Source organism: Schistocerca piceifrons, chromosome 4 (assembly GCF_021461385.2).
Source record: "Schistocerca piceifrons isolate TAMUIC-IGC-003096 chromosome 4, iqSchPice1.1, whole genome shotgun sequence".
NCBI classification, from domain to species: Eukaryota; Metazoa; Arthropoda; class Insecta; order Orthoptera; family Acrididae; genus Schistocerca; species Schistocerca piceifrons.
This window is the reverse complement of record NC_060141.1, coordinates 845266868-845281897: the sequence shown is the minus strand read 5'-3', so window position 1 is coordinate 845281897 and position 15030 is coordinate 845266868.

Genomic DNA, 15030 nt, shown 5'->3' with positions numbered 1-15030 from the left:
GGATTTTAAGAAAAAGGCACAATGCCGACATAAGTACAAGAAGACTGACTCTTCTTACTGACTATGTTTTGAAGCAATCCTGTGACACTAGTTATAGATTCCGATGCTTCACTTGAGGTTTACTGTATCCCTCTGGTCTTCTTATTCACGATAAAAAACAGAAATTACATCGGAATTAAATACAAGAGGCACAATACCGACTTAAGTGCAAGAAGACTGACTCTTCTTACTGTCTATGTTTTGAACCATTCCTGTGACACTAGTTACAGATTCCGATGCTTCACTTCAGATTTACTGTACCCCAAGGACGTTCTTATTGACGATGAAACACAGAAATTGCGTCGGAACTAAATACAAAAGGCACAATGCCGAATTAAGTACTAGAAGACTGACTCTTCTTACTGTCTATGCTTTGAACCATTCCTATGACACTGATTATAGATTCCGATGCTTACCTGCCTGTTTACTGTATCCCTTGGACCTTCTTATTGACGATGAAACACAGAAATTGCATCGGAATTAAATAGAACATGCACAATGCCGACTTAAGTCCAAGAAGACTGACTTTTCTTACTGACTATGGTTTGAAACCTTCCAGTGACACTAGTTATAGATTCCCATGCTTGACTTCAGGTTTACTGTATCCCTTGGACTTTCCTATTGACGATGAGACACAGAAATCGCATCGGAATTAAATAGAAAAAGCACAATGCCGACTTACATACAAGAAGACTGACTCTTCCTACTCTCTATGCTTTGAACCATTCCTGTGACACTAGTTACAGATTCCGATGCTTCACTCCAGGTTTACTGTATCCCTTGGACATTCTAATTGACAATGAAACACAGAAATTGCATCGGAATTAAATACAAAAGGCACAATGCCGACTGAAGTACTAGAAGACTGGCTCTTCTTACTGACTATGCTTTGAACCATTCCTGTGACACTAGTTATAGATTCCGATGCTTCACTTCAGGTTCACTGTAGCCCTTGGACCTTCTTATTGACGATGAAACACAGAAATTGCATCGGAATTAAATAGAAAAGGAAACAATGCCGACTCAAGTACAAGAAGACTGACTCTTCACACTGTCTAAGTTTTGAACCATTCCTATGACACTAGTTATAGATTCCGATGCTTCACTTCAGGTTTACTGTATCCCTCTGCCCTTCTTATTGACGATGAAACACAGAAATTGCATCGGAACTAAATACAAAAGGCACAATGGCGACTTAAGTACAAGAGGACAGACTCTTCTTCAGTGTATGTTTTGAACCATTCCTGTGACACTACTTATAGATTTCGATGCTTCACTTCAGGTTTACTGTATCCCTTGGACCTTCTTATTGACGAAGAAACACAGAAATTGCATCGGAGTTAAATACAAAGGGCACAAGGCCGACTTAAGTACAAGAAGACTGACTCTTCTTACTGACTATGTTTTGAACCATTCCTGTGACACTAGTTATAGATTCTGATGCTTCGCTTCAGGTTTACTGTATCCCTTGTACCTTCTTATTGGCGATGAAACATAGAAATTGCATCGGAATTAAATACAAAAGGCACAATGCCGACTTAAGTACAAGAAGAATGACTCTTGCAACTGTCTATGTTTTGAACCATTCGTGTGACACTAGTTATAGATTCCGATGCTTCACTTTAGGTTTACTGTATCCCTTTGACCTTCTTATTGACGATGAAACACAGAAATTGCATCGGAATTAAATAGAAAAGGCACAATGCCGACTTAACTACAGGAAGACTGACTCTTCTTACTGACTATGTTTTGAACCATTCGTGTTACACTTGTTACAGATTCCGATGCCTCACTTCAGATTTACTGTATCCTTCTGACGTTCGTATTGACGATGAAACACAGATATTGCGTCGGAATTAAATACAAAAGGCACAATGCCGATTTAAGTACAAGAAGACTGACTCTTCTTACTGTCTATGTTTTGAACCATTCCTGTGACACTAGTTATAGATTCCGATGCTTCACTTGAGGTTTACTGTATCCCTTAACCTTCTTATTGACGATGAAACACAGCAATTGCCTCGGAATTAAATTGAAAGGCACAATGCTGACTTAAGTACAAGAAGACAGAAGCTTCCTACTGTCTATGTTTTGAACCGTTCCTGTGACACTAGTTATACATTCCGATGCTTCACTTCAGGTTTACTGTATTCCTTGGACATTCTTATTGACGATGAAACAAAGCAATTGCCTCGGAATTAATTAGAAAAGGCACAATGTCGACTTAAGTACAAGAAGACTGACTCTTCCTACTGTTTATGTTTTGAACCGTTCCTGTTACACTAGTTGTACATTCCGATGCTACACTTCAGGTTTACTGTATTCCTCTGACCTTCGTATTGACGACGAAACACAGAAATTGCATCGGAATTAAATCCAAAAGGCACAGTGCCGAATTAAGTAAAAGAATACTGACTCTTCTTACTGTCTATGATTTGAACCATTCCTGTGACACTAGTTATAGATTCCGATGCATCACTCCAGGTTTACTGTATCCCTTGGACCTTCTTATTGACGATGAAACACAGAAATTGCATCGGAATTTAATACAAATTGCACAATGGGGTCTTAAGTACAAGAAGACTGACTCTTCTTACTGACTATGTTTTGAACCATTCCTGAGACACTAGTTATAGATTCCGGTGCTTCACTTCAGGTTTACTGGATCCCTTGGACCTTCTTATTGACGATGAAACACAGCAATTGCCTCGGAATTAAATTGAAAAGGCACAATGCTGACTTAAGTACAAGAAGACAGACGCTTCTTAATGTCTATGTTTTGAACCGTTCCTGTGACACTAGTTATAGATTCCGATGCTTCACTTCAGGTTAACTGTATCCCTTGGACTTTCCAATTGACGATGAGACACAGAAATCGCATCGGAATTAAATAGAAAAAGCAGAATGCCGACTTAAGTACAAGAAGACTGACTCTTCCTACTCTCTATGCTTTGAACCATTCCTGTGACACTAGTTACAGATTCCGATGCTTCACTCCAGGTTTACTGTATCCCTTGGACATTCTAATTGACAATGAAACACTGAAGTTGCATCGGAATTAAATACAAAAGGCACAATGCCGACTTAAGTACTAGAAGACTGGCTCTTCTTACTGACTATGCTTTGAACCATTCCTGTGACACTAGTTATAGATTCCGATGCTTCACTTCAGGTTCACTGTAGCCCTTGGACCTTTTTATTGACGATGAAACACAGAAATTGCATCGGAATTAAATAGAAAATGCACAATGCCGACTTAAGTAAAAGAAGACTGACTCTTCACACTGTCTAAGTTTTGAACCATTCCTGTGACACTAGTTATAGATTCCGATGCTTCACTTCAGGTTTACTGTATCCCTCTGCCCTTCTTATTAACGATGAAAAACAGAAATTGCATCGGAATTAAATACAAAAGGCACAATGGCGACTTAAGTAGAAGAGGACTGACTCTTCTTCTGTCTATGTTTTGAACCATTCCTGTGACACTACTTATAGATTTCGATGCTTCACTTCAGGTTTACTGTATCCCTTGGACCGTCTTATTGACGATGAAACACAGAAATTTCATCGGAATTAAATACAAAAGGCACTATGCCGATTTAAGTACAAGAAGACTGACTCTTCTTACTGTCTACGTTTTGAACCATTCCTGTGACACTAGTTATAGATTCCGATGCTTCACTTGAGGTTTACTGTATCCCTTGGACCTTCTTATTGACGATGAAACACAGCAATTGCCTCGGAATTAAATTGAAAGGCACAATGCTGACTTAAGTACAAGAAGACAGACGCTTCCTACTGTCTATGTTTTGAACCGTTGCTGTGACACTAGTTATTCATTCCGATGCTTGACTTCAGGTTTACTGTATCCCTTGGACCTTCTTATTGACGATGAAACAAAGCAATTGCCTCGGAATTAATTAGAAAAGGCACAATGTCGACTTAAGTACAAGAAGACTGACTCGTCCTACTGTTTATGTTTGGACCGTTCCTGTTACACTAGTTGTACATTCCGATGCTACACTTAAGGTTTGCTGTATCCTTCTGCCCTTCTTATTGACGATGAAACACAGAAATTGCAACGGAATTAAATACAAATGGCACAATGCCGACTTAAGAACAAGAAGACTGACTCTTCTTTCTGACTATGCTTTGAACCATTCCCGTGACACTAGTTATAGATGGCGATGCTTCACTTCAGGTTTACTGTATTCCTCTGACCTTCTTATTGACGACGAAACACAGAAATTGCATCGGAATTAAATCCAAAAGGCACAGTGCCGAATTAAGTAAAAGAATACTGACTCATCTTACTGTCTATGATTTGAACCATTCCTGTGACACTAGTTATAGATTCCGATGCATCACTCCAGGTTTACTGGATCCCTTGGACCTACTTATTGACGATGAAACTCAGAAATTGCTTCGGAATTAAATACAAAAGGCACATTCCCGACTTAAGTACAAGAATACTGACTCTTCTTACTGTCTATGTTTTGAACCATTGGTGTGACACTAGTTATAGATTCCGATGCTTCACTTTCGGTTTACTGTATCCCTCTGACCTTCTTATTGACGATGAAACACAGTAATTGCATCGGAATTAAATAGAAAAGGCACAATGCCGACTTAACTACAGGAAGACTGACTCTTCTTACTGACTATGTTTTGTACCATTCCTGTTACACTAGTCACAGCTTCCGATGCTTCACTTCAGATTTACTGTATCCCTCTGACGTTCGTATTGACGATGAAACACAGATATTGCGTCGGAATTAAATACAAAAGGCACAATGCCGATTTAAGTACAAGATGACTGACTCTTCTTACTGTCTATGTTTTGAACCATTCCTGTGACAGTAGTTATAGATTCCGATGCTTCACTTCACGTTTATTGTATCCCTTGGACCTTCTTATTGACGATGAAACACAGCAATTGCCTCGGAATTAAATTGAAAAGGCACAATGCTGACTTAAGTACAAGAAGACAGACGCTTCCTACTGTCTATGTTTTGAACCGTTCCTGTGACACTAGTTATACATTCCGATGCTACACTTCAGGTTTACTGTATCCCTCTGCCCTTCTTATTGACGATGAAACACAGAAATTGCAACGGAATTAAATACAAATGGCACAATGCCGACTTAAGAACAAGAAGACTGACTCTTCTTTCTGACTATGTTTTGAACCATTCCTGTGACACTAGTTATAGATGGCGATGCTTCACTTCAGGTTTACTGTATTCCTCTGACCTTCTTATTGACAACGAAACACAGAAATTGCATCGGAATTAACTCCAAAAGGCACAGTGCCGAATTAAGTAAAAGAATACTGACTCTTCTTACTGTCTATGATTTGAACCATTCCTGTGACACTAGTTATATATTCCGATGCATCACTCCAGGTTTACTGTATCCCTTGGACCTTCTTATTGACGATGAAACACAGTAATTGCATCGGAATTTAATACAAATTGCACAATGGGGTCTTAAGTACAAGAAGACAGACTCTTCTTACTGACTATGTTTTGAACCATTCCTGAGACACTAGTTATAGATTCCGGTGCTTCACTTCAGGTTTACTGGATCCCTTGGACCTTCTTATTGACGATGAAACACAGCAATTGCCTCGGAAATAAATTGAAAAGGCACAATGCTGACTTAAGTACAAGAAGACAGACGCTTCGTAATCTCTATGTTTTGAACCGTTCCTGTGACACTAGTTATACATTCCGATGCTTCACTTCAGGTTTACTGTGTCCCTTGGAATTTCTTATTGACGATGAAACACAGCAATTGCCTCGGAATTAAATAGAAAAGGCACAATGTCGACAAAGTACAAGAAGACTGACTCTTCCTACTGTCTATGATTTGAACCGTTCCTGTTACACTAGTTATACATTCCGATGCTACACTTCAGGTTTACTGTATCCCTCTGCCCTTCTTATTGTCGATGAAACACAGAAATTGCAACGGAATTAAATACAAATGGCACAATGCCGACTTAAGAACAAGAAGACTGACTTTTCTTACTGACTATGGTTTGAACCCTTCCTGTGACACTAGTTATAGATTCCGATGCTTCACGTCAGGTTTACTGTATCCCTTGGACTTTCCAATTGACGATGAGACACAGAAATCGCATCGGAATTAAATAGAAAAAGCAGAATGCCGACTTAAGTGCAAGAAGACTGACTCTTCCTACTCTCTATGCTTTGAACCATTCCTGTGACACTAGTTACAGATTCCGATGCTTCACTCCAGGTTTACTGTATCCCTTGGACATTCTAATTGACGATGAAACACTGGGATTGCATCGGAATTAAATACAAAAGGCACAATGCCGACTTAAGTACAAGAAGACTGTCTCTTCACACTGTCTAAGTTTTGAACCATTCCTGTGACACTAGTTATAGATTCCGATGCTTCACTTCAGGTTTACTGTATCCTCTGCCCTTCTTATTAACGATGAAACACAGAAATAGCATCGGAATTAAATACAAAAGGCACAATGCCGACTTAAGAACAAGAAGACTGACTCTTCTTACTGACTATGTTTTGAACCATTCCTGTGACACTAGTTATAGATTCTGATGCTTCACTTCAGGTTTACTGTATCCCTTGGACCTTCTTATTGGCGAGAAACATAGAAATTGCATCGGAATTAAATACAAAAGGCACAATGCCGACTTAAGTACAAGAAGAATGACTCTTGCAACTGTCTATGTTTTGATCCATTCGTGTGACACTAGTTATAGATTCCGATGCTTCACTTTAGGTTTACTGTATCCCTCTGACCTTCTTATTGACGATGAAACACAGAAATTGCATCGGAATTAAATAGAAAAGGCACAATGCCGACTTAACTACAGGAAGACTGACTCTTCTTACTGACTATGTTTTGAACCATTCCTGTGACAGTAGTTATAGATTCCGATGCTTCACTTCAGGTTTATTGTATCCCTTGGACCTTCTTATTGACGATGAAACACAGCAATTGCCTCGGAATTAAATTGAAAAGGCACAATGCTGACTTAAGTACAAGGAGACAGACGCTTCCTACTGTCTATGATTTGAACCGTTCCTGTGACACTAGTTATACATTCCGATGCTTCGCTTCAGGTTTACTGTATCCCTTGGACCTTCTTATTGACGATGAATCTCAGCAATTGCCTCGGAATTAAACAGAAAAGGCACAATTTCGACTTAAGTACAAGAAGACTGACTCTTCTTCTGACTATGTTTTGAACCATTCCTGTGACACTTGTTATAGATTTCGATGCTTCACTTCAGGTTTACTGGATCCCTTGGACCTACTTATTGACGATGAAACACAGAAATTGCTTCGGAATTAATTATAAAAGGCACATTGCCGACTTAAGTACAAGAATCCTGACTCTTCTTACTGACTATGCTTTGACCCGTTCCTGTGACACTAGTTATAGATTCCGATGCTTCACTTTAGGTTTACTGTTTCCCTTGGACCTTCTTATTGAAGATGAAACACAGCAGTTGCATCGGAATTAAATAGAAAAGGCACAATGCCGACTTAAGAATAAGGAGACAGACTCTTCCTACTGTCTATGTTATAAACCATTCCTGTGACAATTATTATAGATTCCGATGCTTCACTTCACGTTTACTGTATTCCTCTGCCCTTCTTATTGACGATGAAACACAGAAATTGCATCAGAATTAAATACAACAGGCACAATGCCAACTTCAGTACAAGAAGACTGACTCTTCTTCTGTCTATGTTTAGAACCATTCCTGTGACACTAGTTATTGATTTCGATGCTTCACTTCAGGTTTACTGTATCCCTCTGACCTTCTTATTGACGATGAAACACAGAAATTTCATCGGAATTAAATAGAAAAGGCACAATGCCGACTTAACTACAGGAAGACTGACTCTTCTTACTGACTATGTGTTGAACCATTCCTGTTACACTAGTTACAGATTCCGATGCTTCACTTCAGATTTTCTGTATCCCTCTGACGTTCGTATTGACGATGAAACACAGAAATTGCGTCGGAATTAAATACAAAAGGCACAATGCCGATTTAAGTACAAGAAGACTGACTCTTCTTACTGTCTATGTCTTGAACCATTCCTGTGACACTAGTTATAGATTCCGATGCTTCACTTCAGGTTTACTGTATCCCTTGGACCTTCTTATTGACGATGAAACACAGCAATTGCCTCGGAATTAAATTGAAAAGGTACAATGTCGACTTAAGTACAAGAAGACAGACTCTTCCTACTGTCTATGTTTTGAACCGTTCCTGTGACACTAGTTATACATTCCGATGCTTCACTTCAGGTTTACTGTATCCCTTGAACCTTCTTACTGACGATGAAACACAGCAATTGCCTCGGAATTAAATAGATCAGGCACAATGTCGACTTAAGTACAAGAAGACTGACTCTTCCTACAGTCTATGTTTTGAACCGTTCCTGTTACACTAGTTATACATTCCGATGCTTCACTTCAGGTTTACTGTATCCCTATGCCTTTCTTATTGACGATGAAACACAGAAATTGCAACGGAATGAAATACAAATGGCACAATGCCGACTTAAGTACAAGAAGACTGACTCTTCTTCTGTCTATGTATAACCATTCCTGTGACACTAGTTATAGATTTCGATGTTTCACTTCAGGCTTACCGTATCCCTTGGACCTTCTTATTGGCGATGAAAAACAGAAATTGCATCGGAATTAAATACAAAAGGCACAATGCCGACTTAAGAACAAGAAGACTGACTCTTCTTTCTGACTATGTTTTGAACCATTCCTGTGACACTAGTTATAGATTGCGATGCCTCACTTCAGGTTTACTGTATCCCTCTGACCTTCTAATTGACGACGAAACACAGAAATTGCATCGGAATTAAATCCAAATATGAAAGTGCCGAATTAAGTAAAAGAAGACTGACTCTTCCTACTGTCTATGATTTGAACCATTCCTGTGACACTAGTTTTAGATTCCGATGCATCAGTCCAGGTTTACTGTATCCCCTGGACCTTCTTATTGACGATGAAACACAGAAATTGCATCGGAATTTAATACAAAATGCACAATGGGAACTTAAGTACAGGAAGACTAACCCTTCTTACTGACTATGTTTTGAACCATTCCTGTGACACTAGTTATGGATCCGGTGCTTCACTTCAGGTTTACGGGATCCCTTGGACCTACTTATTGACGATGAAGCACAGAACTTGCTTCGGAATTAAATACAAAAGGCACATTGCCGACTTAAGTACAAGAATACTGACTCTTCTTACTGACTATGCTTTGAACCATTCCTGTGACACTAGTTATAGATTCCGATGCTTCACTCTAGTTTTACTGTATCCCTTGGACCTTCTTATTGACGATAAAACACAGAAATTGCATCGGAATGAAATAAAAAAGGCACAATGCCGACTTAAGTACAGGAAGGCTGACTCTTCTTACTGTCCATGTCTTGAACAATTCCTGTTGCATCGGAATGAAATACAAAAAGCACAATGCCGACTTAAGTACAAGAAGACTGACTCTGCTTACTGTCTATGCTTTGAACCATTTCTGTGATACTAGTTATAGGTTTCGATGCTTCACTTCAGGTTTACTGTATCCCTTGGACCTTCTTATTGAAGATGAAACACAGCAGTTGCATCGGAATTAAATAGAAAAGGCACAATGCCGACTTAAGTATAAGGAGACAGACTCTTCCTACTGTCTATGTTATAAACCATTCCTGTGACAATTATTATAGATTCCGATGCTTCACTTCACGTTTACTGTATTCCTCTGCCCTTCTTATTGACGATGAAACACAGAAATTGCATCGGAATTAAATACAACAGGCACAATGCCAGCTTCAGTACAAGAAGACTGACTCTTCTTCTGTCTATGTTTTGAACCATTCCTGTGACACTAGTTTTTGATTTCGATGCTTCACTTCAGGTTTACTGTATCCCTTGGACCTTCTAATTGACGATGAAACACAGAAATTGCATCGGAGTTAAATACAAAAGGAACAATGCCGACTTAAGTAGAAGAAGACTGACTCATCTCACTGTCTATGTTTTGAACCATTCCGGTGATACTAGTTATAGATTCCGATGCTTCATTTCTGGTTTACTGTATCCCTCTGCCCTTCTTATTGTCGATGAATCACAGAAATTGCATCGGAATTAAATACAAAAGGCACAATGCCGACTTAAGTACAAAATGACTGACTCTTCTTCTGTCTATGTTTTGAATCATTCCTGTGACACTACTTATAGATTTCGATGCTTCACTTCAGGTTTACTGTATCCCTTGGACCTTCTTATTGACGATGAAACTCAGAAATTGCATGGGAATTAAATACAAAAGGCACAAGGCCGACTTAAGTACAAGAAGACTGACTCTTCTTACTGACTATGTTTGAACCATTCCTGTGGGACCTGTTATAGATTCTGTTTCTTCATTTCAGGTTTACTGTATCCCTTCGACGTTCTTATTGGCGATGAAACACAGAAATTGCATCGGAATTAAATACAAAAGGCACAATGCCGACTTAAGTACAAGAAGAATGACTCTTGCAACTGTCTATCTTTTGAACCATTCGTATGACACTAGATATAGATTCCGATTCTTCACTTTAGGTTTACTGTATCCCTCTGACCTTCTTATTGACGATGAAACACAGAAATTTCATCGGAATTAAATAGAAAAGGCACAATGCCGACTTAACTACTGGAAGACTGACTCTTAATACTGACTATGTGTTGAACCATTCCTGTTACACTAGTTACAGATTCCGATGCTTCACTTCAGATTTTCTGTATCCCTCTGACGTTCGTATTGACGATGAAATACAGAAATTGCGTCGGAATTAAATACAAAAGGCACAATGCCCATTTAAGTACAAGAAGACTGACTCTTCTTACTGTCTATGTCTTGAACCATTCCTGTGACACTAGTTATAGATTCCGATGCTTCACTTCAGGTTTACTGTATCCCTTGGACATTCTTATTGACGATGAAACACAGCAATTGCCTCGGAATTAAATTGAAAACGTACAATGTCGACTTAAGTACAAGAAGACAGACTCTTCCTACTGTCTATGTTTTGAACCGTTCCTGTGACACTAGTTATACATTCCGATGCTTCACTTCAGGTTTACTGTATCCCTTGAACCTTCTTATTGACGATGAAACACAGCAATTGCCTCGGAATTAAATAGATCAGGCACAATGTCGACTTAAGTACAAGATGACTGACTCTTCCTACAGTCTATGTTTTGAACCATTCCTGTGACACTAGTTATTGATTTCGATGCTTCACTTCAGGTTTACTGTATCCCTTGGACCTTCTAATTGACGATGAAACACAGAAATTGCATCGGAGTTAAATACAACAGGCACAATGCCAGCTTCAGTACAAGAAGACTGACTCTTCTTCTGTCTATGTTTTGAACCATTCCTGTGACACTAGTTATTGATTTCGATGCTTCACTTCAGGTTTTCTGTATCCCTTTGACCTTCTAATTGACGATGAAACACAGAAATTGCATCGGAGTTAAATACAAAAGGAACAATGCCGACTTAAGTAGAAGAAGACTGACTCATCTCACTGTCTATGTTTTGAACCATTCCGGTGATACTAGTTATAGATTCCGATGCTTCACTTCTGGTTTACTGTATCCCTCTGCCCTTCTTATTGTCGATGAATCACAGAAATTGCATCGGAATTAAATACAAAAGGCACAATGCCGACTTAAGTACAAGATGACTGACTCTTCTTCTGTCTATGTTTTGAACCATTCCTGTGACACTACTTATAGATTTCGATGCTTCACTTCAGGTTTACTGTATCCCTTGGACCTTCTTACTGGCGATGAAACACAGAAATTGCATGGGAATTAAATACAAAAGGCACAAGGCCGACTTAAGTACAAGAAGACTGACTCTTGTTACTGACTATGTTTGAACCATTCCTGTGGGACCTGTTATAGATTCTGATTCTTCATTTCAGGTTTACTGTATCCCTTCGACTTTCTTATTGGCGATGAAACACAGAAATTGCATCGGAATTAAATACAAAAGGCACAATGCCGACTTAAGTACAAGAAGAATGACTCTTGCAACTGTCTATCTTTTGAACCATTCGTATGACACTAGATATAGATTCCGATTCTACACTTTAGGTTTACTGTATCCCTCTGACCTTCTTATTGACGATGAAACACAGAAATTTCATCGGAATTAAATAGAAAAGGCACAATGCCGACTTAACTACAGGAAGACTGACTCTTCTTACTGACTATGTGTTGAACCATTCCTGTTACACTAGTTACAGATTCCGATGCTTCACTTCAGATTTTCTGTATCCCTCTGACGTTCGTATTGACGATGAAACACAGAAATTGCGTCGGAATTAAATACAAAAGGCACAATGCCCATTTAAGTACAAGAAGACTGACTCTTCTTACTGTCTATGTCTTGAACCATTCCTGTGACACTAGTTATAGATTCCGATGCTTCACTTCAGGTTTACTGTATCCCTTGGACCTTCTTATTGACGATGAAACACAGCAATTGCCTCGGAATTAAATTGAAAAGGTACAATGTCGACTTAAGTACAAGAAGACAGACTCTTCCTACTGTCTATGTTTTGAACCGTTCCTGTTACACTAGTTATACATTCCGATGCTTCACTTCAGGTTTACTGTATCCCTATGCCTTTCTTATTGACGATGAAACACAGAAATTGCAACGGAATGAAACACAAATGGCACAATGCCGACTTAAGTACAAGAAGACTGACTCTTCTTCTGTCTATGTATAACCATTCCTGTGACACTAGTTATAGATTTCGATGTTTCACTTCAGGCTTACCGTATCCCTTGGACCTTCTTATTGGCGATGAAAAACAGAAATTGCATCGGAATTATATACAAAAGGCACAATGCCGACTTAAGAACAAGAAGACTGACTCTTCTTTCTGACTATGTTTTGAACCATTCCTGTGACACTAGTTATAGATTGCGATGCCTCACTTCAGTTTTACTGTATCCCTCTGACCTTCTAATTGACGACGAAACACAGAAATTGCATCGGAATTAAATCCAAAAATGAAAGTGCCGAATTAAGTAAAAGAAGACTGACTCTTCCTACTGTCTATGTTTTGAACCATTCCTGTGACACTAGTTTTAGATTCCGATGCATCAGTCCAGGTTTACTGTATCCCCTGGACCTTCTTATTGACGATGAAACACAGAAATTGCATCGGAATTTAATACAAAATGCACAATGGGAACTTAAGTACAGGAAGACTAACCCTTCTTACTGACTATGTTTTGAACCATTCCTGTGACACTAGTTATGGATCCGGTGCTTCACTTCAGGTTTACGGGATCCCTTGGACCTACTTATTGACGATGAAGCACAGAACTTGCTTCGGAATTAAATACAAAAGGCACATTGCCGACTTAAGTACAAGAATACTGACTCTTCTTACTGACTATGCTTTGAACCGTTCCTGTGACACTAGTTATAGATTGCGATGCTTCACTTTAGGTTTACTGTATCCCTTGGACCTTCTTATTGACGATGAAACACAGCAATTGCATCGGAAATAAATAGAAAAAAGCACAATGCCGACTTAAGTATAAGGAGACTGACTCTTCCTACTGTCTATGTTTTAACCATTCCTGTGACACTAGTTATAGATTCCGATGCTTCACTCCCGGATTACTGAATCCCTTGGACCTTCATATTGACGATGAAACACAGAAATTGCATCGGAATAAATACAAAAGGCACAATGCCGACTTAAGTACAAGAATACTGACTCTTGTTACTGTCTATGTTTGAACCATCCCTGTGACATTAGTTATAGATACCGATGCTTCACTCCAGGTTTACTGTATCCCTTGGACCTTCTTATTGGCGATGAAACACAGAAATTGCATCGGAATTAAATGCAAAATGCACAAGAACGACTTAAGAACAAGAAGACTGACTCTTTTTACTGACTATGTTTTGAACCATTCCTGTGACACTAGTTATAGATTCCGATGCTTCACTTCAGATTTACTGTATCCCTCTGACGTTCTTATTGACGATGAAACACAGAAATTGCGTCGGAATTAAATACAAAAGGTAAAATGCCGACTTAAGTACAAGAAGACCGACTCTTCTTACTATCTATTTTTTGAACCATTCCTGTGACACTAGTTATAGATTCCGATGCTTCACTTTAGATTTACTGTACCCTCTGACGTTCTTATTGACGATGAAACACAGAAACTGCGTCGGAAATAAATACATAAGGCACAATGCCGAATTAAGTACAAGAAGACTGTCTCTTCTTACTGTCTATGATTTGAACCATTCCTGTGACACTAGTTATAGATTCCGATGCTTCACTCTAGTTTTACTGTATCCCTTGGACCTTCTTATTGACGATAAAACACAGAAATTGCATCGGAATGAAATAAAAATTCACAATGCCGACTTAAGTACAGGAAGGCTGACTCTTCTTACTGTCCATGTCTTGAACAATTCCTGTTGCATCGGAATGAAATACAAAAAGCACAATGCCGACTTAAGTACAAGAAGACTGACTCTGCTTACTGTCTATGTTTTGAACCATTTCTGTGATACTAGTTATAGGTTTCGATGCTTCACTTCAGGTTTACTGTATCCCTTGGACCTTATTATTGACGATGAAACACAGAAATTGCATCGGAATTAAATACAAAAGGCACAATGCCGACTTAAGTACAAGAAGACTGGCTCTTCTTACTTACTATGTTTTGAACCATTCCTGTGACACTAGATATAGATTTCGATGCCTCACTCCAGGTTTACTGTATCCCTTGGACCTTCATATTGACGATGAAACACAGAAATTGCATCGGATTTAAAAATTAAAGGCAGAATGCCGAAATAAGTACAAGAAGACTGACTCTTCTTACTGACTATGTTTTGAACCAATCCTGTGAC